The sequence below is a fragment of the Dermacentor silvarum genome, chromosome 3 (assembly GCF_013339745.2).
Source record: "Dermacentor silvarum isolate Dsil-2018 chromosome 3, BIME_Dsil_1.4, whole genome shotgun sequence".
Taxonomy (NCBI): Eukaryota; Metazoa; Arthropoda; class Arachnida; order Ixodida; family Ixodidae; genus Dermacentor; species Dermacentor silvarum.
Window position 1 is genome coordinate 22,083,805 of NC_051156.1, and position 14,367 is coordinate 22,098,171.

General features: G+C 49.7%; 1 pseudogene; it reads right to left on the minus strand.

The window, feature by feature from the left end:
* Positions 1-1,302: 1,302 nt before the first annotated feature.
* On the minus strand, positions 1,303-2,623 carry LOC119444255 (uncharacterized; annotated as a pseudogene).
* Positions 2,624-14,367: the final 11,744 nt, after the last annotated feature.

Sequence of the window (14,367 nt, forward strand, 5' to 3'; positions counted from 1 at the left end):
GTTTATGTTTTATGCCCAGCTTTGTACATGGGTATTCAATCATACTTGTATGTGAATTTTGTATTAACTCTCACACGGCTTGCATTCATACAACAATGATGAAGAAAAGTGCACAAAGGCGTTAGAAAGACGTTCTCATTTTTTGTCTACAGCTCATGTAGTCATGTCTGTGGGATATTTGGCAGATACTGTGATACTGGGGTAGCTAGACAAATGTTGCACTGTACAGTAGGTATCTGTAGTTTTGTTTGTTTCATTTCGGGCTGGTGTTTGTTTTGTGATATAGTTGGTATGGGTGACTGCATTTTGTAATGCAACTGTGATACTGTCAAGAAATAACTGTGATATCAAAAAGTCATTCCAGGGAATGACAGTAGTCACTTGTGGTTCATGTGCCATGCGCAGCTTTCCACATGGGTATTCAATCATGCTTGTATGTACGTTTCGTTTAAACTCACGTGCTGCCACTGATATACTGCGATCTTAAAACAAAGATATGCTGACAAGCATTACTGTGATATGTGATGATGTAACTGCATTATGAAACAGTTCAACAGTCAAGCATGCGTCAAAATTATTTTTATGCATCACATTTCTCATAAAATTTGCTATTTGAGATCGAAATTATTGAAATAAACTTTTTATGTATTAGAAATGCAACAGTCATGTATTTCTGGTGCCAAGGAAAACTAAAAGTGGTGCTTCTTGACAAGAAGCTTGAAATATGTTTTCCAGTTGGCTTTACTGTTAGTGGGCAGTGTTGTAAGAAAAAAAATGCTTTTTCGAGTACACTCCAAATCATATAGACCAGAACTGCTGACACAGCTCGTGTTATTGTGTACATTTTAGGACCACTGCACTTATTACATCCAGAAATGTTTCTTCTGCTTAGGCTAATTACAGTGTAGGTGTGCACATTCATAAAATTCACACTGACTGGTTCTTTGGATAATGTTTTTATTATTACACCAATAAGTTAGTCACATTTATTAAATATCACACTTTGCATGGCAGCTCGCAAATGCTGAGCGCGAGTTCGGGGGATCGAATCCCGGCCGCGGCGGCTCATTCGATGGAGGTGAAATAAAAAACCCGTGTGCTTGCGTTGTAGTGCACGTTAAAGAACGCCAGGTGGTCAAAATTCCTCTGGAGCCCTCCACTACGGCGCGCCTCATAATCAGAACTGGTTTTGACACGTAAAACCCCAGAAAGACGAAGAAACAGCTCACAAAGCTAATTTAGTAATCGCTGTAGAACTACTTTGTAGAGACTTAACCTGATAACATACACATGGAGATGTTATCATTTGAAAAGGAACTTGTTGTTACTGAGCAACGGCTTCGAGAGGTTCACAGTGCCAGCAATTACTTTGAATATGCAGACAATGTATGGCACAAGGTCAAGATCAAACCGATTTTTTTAAATGCGGTACAGTTTCATCCTTTGAATGGCCCTCTCCACAGGTACTCGGGCACTTGCTATGGACTGATTTCTCCTAGCTTCCTCTGTAGTAAGCTGTTTTTCCTTGAGTTAGGGAGGTCTGATCATTTTTATGTTTTTTTTTTTCTTTGCAAAGCTCACTGATCAGGAAGCCTTTATCTACCATTACACTGTCAACATGGGGAATACACTTGTCAAGAATGCTGCACTGCTTTGTGATGTATCTGTCAGATGCTTTCTCGCCATACGCCGGACATATAGCTGATTAAGCCACCTGGTGTCGCACTCACCAGTACCTTTGCAGTGTATGTGCGCTTATAGTGGCTGTACGTGAGAAGCCTCGACACAAGATCTTTTGGGCGCTCAATTTCTATTTCAGTGCAGTCAAGCACCATCCTCGTGTCTTTGTATTCTTTGAAATACATTGTAAGACAGTCGACAACTGCAGTCTTCGTTGGCCAGAAAACTGCATGCTCAAGAATACTTGCTAGAATTACAATCGAATCCTTGAAAATGTTAGACGCAGTTGTACGGTGAACACGAAACAACACTGCCAGCAGAGAAAATGGTAAATGATGATAGAGTTTCATGAATGTGAGAAGCACAGCAGCATCATCACTCAAGGATAAGCTTCGCGTACCTTGATGCAGCCTTGCTTCTGTGTAAAGCTCTGTTATGTTGTAAAACAACTCGAAAGAGCTTATACCTGTGAGCACAACACGACCATTTTCATCAGGAACTTTTGCAATTGTGATAAGCTGTTCCCTGGCAAACAAGAAGTTTCTAGTATCGACCTGAATTCCAATTTCTTTAGAGAGCTTCTCAGTTTCAGCAATAATCTCTGAAAAAGAAAAACAAATTGAATGTAACAATAACATAACTTACAGCAGTCACCAGTATTAACACAAACAGCAGCAAATGTGTTGCAAATTGTTCTGGTACCTTCTGAATTTGTAATGCAATTGCCTGAACTCTCAGCCGGAACCTCTAGAGGGTGGAAAAATAAAATGAAATGAAACTAATTAAAAATAACCAAGTACTCTACATCACAGTAAATGACATGAGGGCCCACATGCAGCACAATTTGGCACATGAACATTTGTATTACTTGAAAGGTAAACGTACCACAGCACTCTATTGGTTCTGTCTCTTCGGCCAGTGGTGCATCAATTGGTTCTAACATCGAGCTGCTCGAGCTCTCGGCTGCCCCATCTTGGCATTTTTCCACAGCATCAGTGCGAATGGAAGATGTCTGTGGCAAATCGTAAGAGCGTAGGGAAACGCCTCTTTCACCTGAAATGGAAATCAAACCTTGCAGGACATTTTGCTAATAGCATTACAGCCACTTCCGATCGGGATCGAAATTCTCGATCGCGATTAACTCTCTTCCACAGCTTACGCGAGGGAGGCAATCGCGATCAATTTTCATCTCGGTCAGGCCGGATCGCGGTAGAAAGTGTCCCATGTGGCACACGTTTAAGATGGCTGCGGAATTGTTTTAATACGTAGACAGTAATGACTCGCTGTTACCGTGAATAATAAGCTAGACAACCGAGGGAGCGCCCGTGCGGGTACAAATGCACGATCAGCGATGCTTCTACATTATTAAACGCGATAGTACATCTGTCGTGAATCAATAGACAGTTTTAGTTTAGCGTGGTTACCGGAATAGCGGACGTACCGGAATAGCGGGATCGAAGTGCGCATGCGCAGAACGCTAACTGACCCATACCGTTTACCGTGCGCACGCTATTTCTCAGAGTTAACGTTACCGTGTTAGCGTGGTGTACGTAGTGTACGTAAAACATGGCGGCAGTCGCGGTCGCCCGCTTCGAACTTAATTTGGCGTTGTTTTTGTAGAATTCACTTTGTCGTAGCAAATGACTGCGTAAACGGCTTTTGCTTAGTCTCATGCCGCTTCGCCGAGAGAGTGTTATGGCTAATCTTGAGGAATCTTCGAGATCGCTTCTCGTTTCGAACGCGCCTAAGCCTAACGAGAGAAATTTTTTCTGAGATGCGAGCACCATCTGTCGCTAAAGTCGGGAGATAGGCGCGACGACGGCATATGGCCTCTGAGATAGGAGGATTTCGGAGGCTATGGTAGACAGCTTGTACTGCTTGTCTGTTTCGTTGCAGATCGACGGACATGTGAAGTAAAAATAGAACGCGCTCCTGGCTTCCATTGCGCTGCCTATCGCACTTTCCGGACGCACACACACATAGAATTAGGTGCCCTGTGTATGCGAAATTCAAAGCGTAATGGAATAGCGTCCCGCACGTAAACTACGCTATCACGCTATACTAAAACTCTCTTTCTGCAAAGTTGGTTTGCGGAACGGTAACGCTATTTCCCGTAACCCCGCTATTACGCTAACGCTAAACTAAAACTGTCTAATGTGTTACCGTGCGCGCTCCTACACCGAGCGATGCTGGAGCGGCCGACAGCACATTTCACCCATTCTGGCTCCCACAGATCATTTTCAATTCTTTATGTATCTACATACATGTTTGAACGACTTATTTATACTAACCGCAAAGAGAATCAATATCCGATAAACTTACGCCGTCTCATCGCCGCTCGCACGAGACGCCGCCTCGCATCGTGTGGCCGTTCAGGCAGATTGACGAACGGAATTGCTTCCGGCGACAACTTTCGGTACTTGTAACCTGGTAATGAAGTGACGGACACGTCAACTGACTGCAAAGAAGCGAGAAGTACACCCGAAGTGGCCTTACCTAGCGTCTTGTATACGGAATATACAAAATCCTCTTCTCTGAAGTGCTTGCTGCAGACGACGGAGCGTTTTGACGGCAGCTTGCTCATTCTAAGCTTTATTATCCGAACTTTCTTTAGCTTCATCGACTTTGGATAGTAGTGAAAACTTACACCATCTTCATTGCGAGATTTACATTGTGGAACAGAGCAGTAAGTCACCATCGCATCACACAAAAGCGGGGGCGGACGGTGCAGATCTAGGAGAACGGCGGTGGCGTAGCAGGGGAGTCCTGTCCGTGACGTCACACCGCGGCGTTTGCAGCGACGCCAGTGTTCGTTCTCGGGGCTAATAGACCCTGTGTTGCGCGCACGTCTGGAAAGGCCAACACTGTCGCACTCTGTTCGCGCTGCTAATCAGACCGCTAAGCACGACTGTGTTGGAACGCGAGTGATTTGGCACTTGCGTTGCGGGCTGTAATTACCTATTCGCGAGGGCGCACACGACGAGGAAGAGCAGAAAGCGCGCGTACCTGCTAGCAGACTAACCGGAAGTCGTAGGTTCTTTTTCAACCAATGGACATCGTTTCCGCAGTTGACATCACCAGATTCCCCCTGCTGACATCGTGACGACCGCTGGGGATACTGGAAAGGCGAGGGGAGGATGATGGCATTGTCTTTTTTTTTCTTTTTTTTTTTTTGTGGCGCTCCTGCGGCGCGTAGCGCTGCAGCGTTTGGCATCGTTGATCATGACAGCATTCTGAACTCGATGCGCGTGTTTACTTGAAATGATCAAAAAATATCTGAGGTGGTTTGGGGCCCTTTAAGACTGCTTACGTGTGGGAATGCCAAACCATTATACCGTTTGTAGACCTCGGAACGTCATGAACGCGCTGATTTTATACGCTCATAACGTGGCGCCACATTTTGTTGTGCCGTCACGTGCCCAATGACGCATGCACTAGGCCACACCTTTAGTCAGACAGATCGCTGCGACGTGATGTGTGCAATGATACGCACACTAGGTACCCCCCAGAACTGTGGGACCGCCGTAGCGTCGGGGAAGCGTGCTCGTCTCGCACCCCAGATTCATTACCATTATTTTACTTTTCTAAGGTTATTTTACTTTTCTAAGGACGCTGCGCTGCTAGGAGCAGCGCAGCGTCAACGGTCAGCGCAGTAACAGCTTCCCAGCACGAGAGCCGTTGCTGAGCGATAGCGCTTGACCCACTAGCGTTTAGAGCCAGTAGCGCTGTATCCACTAGCGTGTCTCTCTTCTTCACTGCAATCACCCCCGGGAGCGATAAGGGAGCCGTCCGGCGACCTAACAGCTCGTCACGATGAGCGGGTCGAAGTAACGCTTGAGACGGTCGACATGGACAATGTCTCGTCCACGGCGGCGCATGTCTGAAGATGGCTCAACTGGTTCGATTACGTAGTTCACAGGGGATGCGCGTTCGAGATCACGATAAGGGCCTTCATACTTCGGGACCAGTTTTGATGAGAGACCAGGGGCAGTGAAAGGGACTGAGAGCCACACGAGCGCTCCCCGATCGAAGGTGACCGTGGAAGTGGCGTCACCGCGAGAGCTCCTCTGGCGCTCTTGATCATCGGAAGTAAAGGCCCGTGCTAGGTCGCGGCACTCTTCTGCATGCCTGACCGTGGCAGAAATAGGCACACACTCGGATGCATCCGGCCGGCACGGTAGAATGGTGTCGATGGTGTGCGAAGGGTGTCGACCATACAATAAGAAATAGGGTGAAAATCCAGTGGTGCTCTGCGTAGCGGTATTATACGCGTAGGTCACGAAGGGCAGAATGGCGTCCCAGTTCGTGTGATCGGAGGTGACGTACATTGAAAGCATGTCGCCGAGTGTACGGTTGAAGCGTTCTGTGAGGCCATTCGTTTGAGGGTGGTACGCCGTAGTCGTACGATGAACAACGTGGCACTCCTTGAGAATCGCTTCAACTACCTCCGACAGAAAGACGCGTCTGTGGTCGCTGAGCAGTTCTTGAGGTGGACCATGCCGCAGGATGAATCGGCGAAGTAGGAATGAGGCAACATCGCGCGCCGTAGCTGCTGGGAGAGCGGCGGTTTCGGCGTATCGTGTAAGATGATCTACTGCCACAATGGCCCAGCGGTTACCAGCCGACGTCAAGGGAAGTGGCCCATACAAATCGATGCCAACGCACCCGAACGGCCGGGTAGGGCAGGGTAGAGGCTGCAGACCAGCTGGCGAGAGTTGGGGTGAAGAAGAGGCCAACACCGCTGGCATCTGTGTGCACCTCAATAGGTGCCGTTGGGTCGTAGTGGCGCAAAATAGGAGGAGACGTCAGCAAACGACGGAGTTTAGTGAACGCCTCGTCACACTCGGATGACCACGAATGGAGTGGTCCGTTGCCTCCGAGGAGCTTCCTCAGGGGCGATATGACGGCGGCGAAATTGCGAATGAAGCGCCTGAAGTAGGAACACAAGCCTACGAAACTGCGGAATTCTTTGACGGACGTCGGTTTAGGGAATTCGGCGACGGCACAAAGTTTGGCTGGATCGGGGAGGATTCCATCCTTCGAGACGACGTAACCTAGTATCGTGAGCTGCCGCGCTGCAAATCGGCACTTCTTTAGGTTCAGTTGGAGGCCAGCGTTTTCTAAGCACGTCAAAACACGCCGTAGGCGTTGAAGGTGCGTGGTGAAGTCAGAGGCAAAAACAACAACGTCGTCGAGATAACATAAGCATGTGTGCCACTTCAAACCGCGCAGAACTGTGTCCATCATGCGCTCAAATGTTGCTGGCGCATTACAAAGTCCAAACGGCATGACGTTAAATTCGTATAAACCGTCGGGTGTGACAAAGGCTGTCTTCGGCCTATCGACGTCAGCCATGGGTACTTGCCAATATCCGGAGCGTAAATCTAGAGATGAAAAGAATTCTGCTCCTTGTAGGCTATCGATAGCGTCATCGATTCGCGGCAGCGGGTAAACATCTTTGCGAGTGATCTTGTTCAGGCGCCGATAGTCGACACAGAACCGTACCGAGCCGTCTTTTTTCGTAACAAGGACGACAGGAGATGCGCATGGACTGTTCGAGGGTCGGATCACTTCACGGCGAAGCATATCGTCCACTTGCTCATTATTCACACGGCGTTCTGTGGCAGAGACGCGATATGGGCGTTGCCGCAATGGCGGTTGGGAGCCAGTGTCAATATGGTGCGTGACAGCAGACGTCCGGCCCAGGGAAGGTTGCCAGAGATCAAAAGAAGAACGAAATTCTTCTAAGATGCGCAGAAGCTGATAACGCTGAGCTGGGGTGAAGCCATCGGCAATAGATGAATCGAACACACCTGTGGGCAAAAGGTCGGACGTAGAGAGAGAACTGAGCGTGTTGTAACTGGCGCAGGACGTGGCTTCGGGAACATCCGTAATTTGTACGTCGTCGATCACCTCCACATGGCCAAGACATTCGCCTTGAAGCAGCATCACGGGGTATGAGAAGGGGTTACAGATGAAAATAGCGGTGGAGCCCTGTTTGACGTTCACAGTTGCAAAAGGTACCAGCAGACATTTTCGAGTATAAAATCGGCCAGACGGAGAAAGTAGGGCGACGGCGTCAGAGAGGCTGCTGCAATGCATTGAGACAATCACTGACGACTTGGGAGGAACGCTGGTGTCGTGCCTGACGAGCGGTTTGTTCGCAAAAGAAGCATTATCGACAGGCGTCATATCTGAGATCGGCGACAGTTCTAGTTCGGCCCCTGCACAATGAATAACAGCATTGTGGCGGGCGAGAAAGTCCCACCCCAGGATAACTTCGTGGGAGCACGAGGAAATCACAACAAATTCGATGGCGTATACAACGTCCTCGATGAGAACACGAGCGGTGCACGCCGCTAGCGGATGAATACGCTGTGCGCCTGCTGTGCGGAGGGAGAATCCGGCAAGGGGCGTCGTGACCTTTCGAAGGAAGCGACAAAGCTTTGCGTCCATAACTTACACAGCGGCTCCGGTATCCACGAGGGCATATGTGCGCACACCGTCAACTAACACGTCTATCACATTGGTTGAGCTACGTTGAGGACTTTCGCGTTTCGACGGCGTCGCAGCCCTTGCCTCATGGACTGCGACGATTAGTTTTCCTCATCCCAAGCTTCGGGACGAGGCCGCATCGGTGATGGGGAGCGTCGGCGTGGAGAAGGTGAGCGGCAAATGTTGGCAGACCGGCGGAATGGTGGTGACGCAGCCCGAGGTTCGTCGTCGTAATATCGGCGCGGAGAACCCACCATAGGACTTGGCGCATATGGTGTAGCGCTGGGCGACTGCACGCGACTACAGTGGCGTGCGACGTGGCCTGCGTAGCCGCACGCAAAACATATCGGCCGATTGTCCGCCGTACGCCACCGAGTCGCTGTGGCAGGTTCCATCCATGTGGGAGGACGCGTTGGACGTGGCGGCTGGTGAAGTGATTGCACGGCAGGCTGTTGTCGGGGCATAGCGAGGACTTCGGCGTACGTGAGAGGTCCCCGCTGAGGGAGTTGTTGAGGCTGGGTGACGACTTCCGCGTAGCTGAGTGGCACAGTCGTTGGTATCTATTGGGGCCTGGCCATGACTTCGGCGTAGCTGTGAGGCGCAGCCGCAGGAACGCGCTGGTGGTACTCAGGCAAAACCTCGCGCAGTTCTTGCGCTATGACGCGGTGAAGCGGAGGCGCAAAACTCGGCGTTGGCGCGTGTACCGGCTGCGGCTGTGCAAAATCCATTAATGACAGTTGCCGGGCAACTTCCTCGAGGACGAACGCCTTCATTTCTGCGAGCAAAGCTGTCTGGTCGGATATGGCAGCCAAACCGGCGAGGTGTTCGTCACGCGGTAGAGATAGACGGGTCAGTGATCGCTGCCTGCGGAGTTCTTCATAGCTCTTGCAGAGTGTGATAATTTCAGCCACAGAGCGAGGACTTTTGGCCAGCAACATGTTGAAGGCGTCGTCTTTTATGCGTTTCAGGATGTTGCGAATTCGATCAGACTCCGCCATGGTCAAATCGACTTTCCTGCATAGGTCCAGGACATCTTCAATATAGCCGGTGAATGTTTCTCCTGGCTGTTGAGCTCGTTCCCGCAAACGCTGCTCGGCCCGCAGCTTGCGAACAGCAGGGACCAAATACATCGGCGAGGGAAGTCTTAAATTCAGACCATGTCTGGAACTCTGTTTCGTGGTTATTATACCACAGGCTGGCCACACCAGCGAGGTAGAACAGAACATGGCGCAGTTTGTCCACTTCGTTCCACTTGTTATGGGCGCTTACCCTGTCATACGCCGTGAGCCATTCGTCCACGTCAGTGTCGTCCGCTCCAGTGTAGATAGGAGGGCCGCGGTGACGAGGTACCCCGGGACACGCAGTGGGCGCAGGATGAGGCGTTTGCTCGGAGGCGTCTTGGGCCATGGTAGATGGTAGGGTACGGGACCGGAGTTCCAGGATGATTGTCTGAGGTTACCTAGCACAATCCACCAATTCTAAGGGTGTTTATTCGGCAGAGCTTGGAGCAGCGCAGCGTCAACGGTCAGCGCAGTAACAGCTTCCCAGCACGAGAGCCGTTGCTGAGCGAGAGCGCTTGACCCACTAGCGTTTAGAGCCAGTAGCGCTGTATCCACTAGCGTGTCTCTCTTCTCCACTACACTTTATTTACAGGAACCTCCCTGGGAAATTTCACGTTAATCTGAACTTTTTTTTTTGACGCTTTGCGCCGTCGGCCACTTTTGGTACCGCCGACTACGATGGAATTTCGCGTTCCCTCAATGTCTGCGGTCCCCGAGCGTTCAATGTATTGTGACGCCATGGATCCGAGCACATGGGAGTTATCGCCTCTTGCGATTAGGCGTGCGTGGCTTAACCGAGTTGGGGGAAAACGCGATCTTCGTGGTTGAGCCGGTGCCGAGCTCCGGGGCCTTTAATGTCCCTCGATTGAGGCAACGCACCACTTTGAGCGGACCTTTCTGGATGCAGGGTCCACGTCCAATAAACCTCTTTTCACCGGTAGCACGCAGACAGTATCTCCAGATTCACCCATCCCGGGTGTAAAGGGGGTTTATTTGGGTCGTAGAGCACCCGCGACAAACGCAGCACCAGCAGTTAGGGCGTAGCCATAGATCGAACCTGGTACGAATCACACGATGGCAACGGGGCTGTTCAGCGTGCCGATCTTCTTCCTCACAATCACCCCCAGGTATGGAAGAGTAGCCATCCTGGCGACCTAGGGAGAGTTCAGCGGATCGTAGTAGGGCTTGAGCCGGTCAATGTGTACAGTCTGTCGCCGGCGACGACGGAGATCGGAAGAGGGCGACACGGGCTCAACCACGTAATTAACTAGTGATGTTTGCGCAACCCAGCGGTACGGCCTGTGGTACTTGGGGAGGAGCTTCGACGAAAGGCCAGGAGCAGCAACAGGCGAGACCCAAAGCCACACGTCGAAATCGATGGCGACAGGGGGAGGAGGGGGTTTTAGGTCATGAAGCTGTTTTTGGCGACACTGTTGAGCAGACGTCAACGAAAGGGCAAGTTGTCGGCATTTCTCGGCGTGCTGAGCGACCGTAGCAACAGGTGAGCAGTCGACAGGGTCCGGCCGGTACGGGAGAACCGTATCAATGGTGCTGGAGGGCTGGCGGCCGCAAAGCAGAAAGAATGGTGAGAACCTGGTAGTGGCTTGGGAGGCAGTGTTATATGCGTATGCGACGAAGGGAAGTACAAGATCCCAGTTGGAGGGGTCTGACGCCACATACATTGATAGCTTGTCACCAAGAGTTCTCTTGAATCGTTCTGTTAATCCATTCGTCTGTGGCTGTTAAGCGGTAGTTCTGCGATTAATAATTTGGCATTCCGATAGGAGTGACTGCAGCACGTTCGAGAAGAATACGCGACCCCGATCGCTCAGCAGTTCACGAGGTGCGCCATGGCGGAGAACAAAGTTGTGTAAAATGAACGCGGCGACGTCTTTTGCTGATGCGGCAGGTAAGGCGGCGATTTCAGCATATCGGGTCAAATGATCTACGGCGATGACAATCCATCGGTTGCTAGCGCCAGTAGATGGAAGAGGCCCGTATAAATCAATGCCGACAGGGTCAAATGGGTGAGCTGGGCAGGGAAGTGGCTGGAGAGGTGCGAGACACATTTGCGTCGCTGGCAGGCAATGCAGGAGCGTACGTATTTGTGGATGAAGGTGTACATCCCGCGCCAATAGTAGCGTAGGCGAAGCCGTGTGTAGGTCTTCGACACTCCGACGTGACTCCACTGGGGGTCGGAGTGAGAAGCGGAGCATAAATCGTTTCGAAGGTGGCGGGGCACGACTAACAGCAATGTGCGGCCGTCATTGCGGTAGTTGTGGCGGTATAAAAGTCCGTCGCGGATTGCCTGGCAGCTCAAGCTGCCGAAGCCGCCGGAGGGTTGGACAAAATATCGAATAACATGATGATCCATGGTATTTGCGTTGCTCCAAGGCCCTGTCCATGATGTCAAGTGGTGAGATATCATGACTGTTGATAGAAGTACTGGCGTCTGAAGTAACCGGGAAGCGCGAGAGGGCATCGGTGTCAGAGTGTGCGCGTCCAAAGCGATAGACGACACGGATATCATATTCATGGAGGCGGTGGGCCCACCGAGTGAGGCGACCCGACGGGTCTTTGAGGTTATATAACCAACAAAGAGCATGATTATCCATCACCACGTCAAAAGGTCTACCTTGGAGATATCGGCGAATTTTTTTAAGTGCGCATACGATGGCCAGGCACTATTTTTCTGTTACTGTGCAATTGGCCTCAGGTTTTGTAAGCGCCCGACTGGCATAAGCGACCACGTATTCGGCATTAGTGTTCTTACGTTGTGCGAGCACGGCACCAAGGCCTACACCACTGGCGTCAGTGTGAAGTTCTGTAGGTACGCTTGGGTCAAAATGGCGCAAGATTGGCGGAGACATAAGTAGGCGGCGTAGAGTCGTAAACGCATCCTCAGAGGCTTATGACCAATCAGAAAGTTCATTGTCGCCTTGGAGAAGTTGGTTGAGGGGTGCGATCACAGTAGCGGAATTGCGAACGAATCGTCGAAAATAAGAGCATAGTTCAATAAAGCTGCGTAGTGCTTTCAAGTTAGTGGGCTTCGGGAATTCGGATATGGCACGAAGTTTAGTAGGGTCGGGAAGAATGCCTTCTTTGAAGACAACGTGGCTTAGTATTGTCAGTTTTCTAAAGCATAACTGCGAGTCGGCCTAGTTGGAACAGATTCATTTTTTTAAATTTCTGTGTGCAAACAAACAGGGACGAAGAAAAGGAGACACAAGGACGAGCGCTTTCGTCCTTGTGTCTCCTTTTCTTCGTCCCTGTTCGTTTGCGCACAGAAATTTAAGAAAATGAATCAGTTTTCTAGCTGCAAATAGGCACTTTTTTTCAAGTTAAGCTGGAGACCAGCATTCCGGAGACAGGTCAAAATTTGATGTAAACGGTGAAGATGGGTCGGAAAATCAGAGGAAAAGACGACAACGTCATCGAGGTAGCAGAGACATGTATGCCACTTCAGGCCACGCTGGATGCCGTCCATCATGCGTTCAAAGGTGGTGGGTGCGTTTCGGAGACCGAACGGCATTACACTGAATTCGTACAAGCCGTCTGGTGTTACAAACGCGGTTTTTGAACAGTCAGCGTCAACCAGACGCACCTGCCGGAAGCCAGAACGGAAAGATAAGGAGGAAAAAAACTCCGCCCCTTGTAAACAGTCACGTGCGTCGTCTATACATGGCAACGGGTATACATTCTTTCGAGTAATCTTGTTAAGCCTTCGATAATCAACGCAAAATCGTATGGTGCCATCGTTTTTCTTAACTATGACTACTGGTGATACCCTGGGGCTACTAGAAGGCTAGATGACACCGCGTTTGAGTATATCGTTCACCTGGCACTTTTTCAAGTTAAGCTGGAGACCGAAGACAGGTCAAAATTTCATGTAAACGGCGAAGATGGGTCGGAAAATCATCGATAACGCCGAGGGCGGTAGCCGAGGGGGTGGCGTAGCGATTTTTATTAAGACAGGCATTGATTTCTTCCTACTGCCTGACCTTCCTGGTACCGAGTCACTTTGGTGTAAGGTAAAGGTTGGATCCCTGGTTGTTGCAATAGGGGCTATTTATCGTCCCCCTGATACCCCTGGTGATATCTTTTGCCTTGTCAGAAATATATTGCACAGCATAGACTACACAATGGGAAATTAGTAGTTACAGGCGACTTCAATCTCCCACATCTCGACTGGCAATCGCTCAAGCCAACTGGTCGCGATAAACAGCTTTGTTTGTCGGTTATCGACATGTCCTTGTCATTTGATCTGACACAACTTGTTGATTGCCCAACACGCGAGAATGCTATCTTAGACCTTGTTTTTGTAAACCACGAGCTTGTACATAATGGACACCATTGCTACACTGTTGAAGGCTTGTCTGATCACAAGGCAGTGATCGTGAGTGTGAATGTTACGTGCGAAGCCAGAAAACCAGTGTTTAAATACGTACGAAACTTCGACAAAGCCGACGATGCATCCATTGTAAATGCGCTTGCTTCTGCGTACGATAATTTTTTTTGTTTTGCAGTGACCAGTGCAGTGTTGACTCTTTAGTGAGCATGTTTCATGGTATTGTGCGCAGCTGTATCTCTAGACATGTTCCCAAGAAATGCATAAAACGCAATCGGTGTCATCCATGGTACAATCGCGAAATCATTCTCCTGTTGCGCAGAATAAAACGAGTTCGTAAGCGTCATCACAAAGACCATACTTTTGTCAGTCTACTAAGAACGTTGAAGACGACACTAAAAGCTAAAATACACGAGGCGAAACACTTCTACTACAACGTGACCCTAGCGACTGTTCTCAAAGTTAATCCTTCGAGGTTTTGGAAAACCATCAATCTTTATGATTCTAGTTCTTCGTCATTTATTATCGATGGTATCCCCTGTACCGAGCCTTCCAGCATCTCAGAGGCTTTCAATAATTTCTTTCAATCCGTTTTTGTCTCCGACAATGGTCTTAATCCACCTTTCAACCCTCTTGCCCTCCCAGCGCTTCCCGATATCACCATAACTGTCGAAGGTGTTTTTAATTTTTCACTCAACATCAACACAACTAAAAGCTGTGGTCCAGACAATATGCCAAACACTTTTCTTAAGCGATACTTTAAGTGGAACGCACGTTACCTCG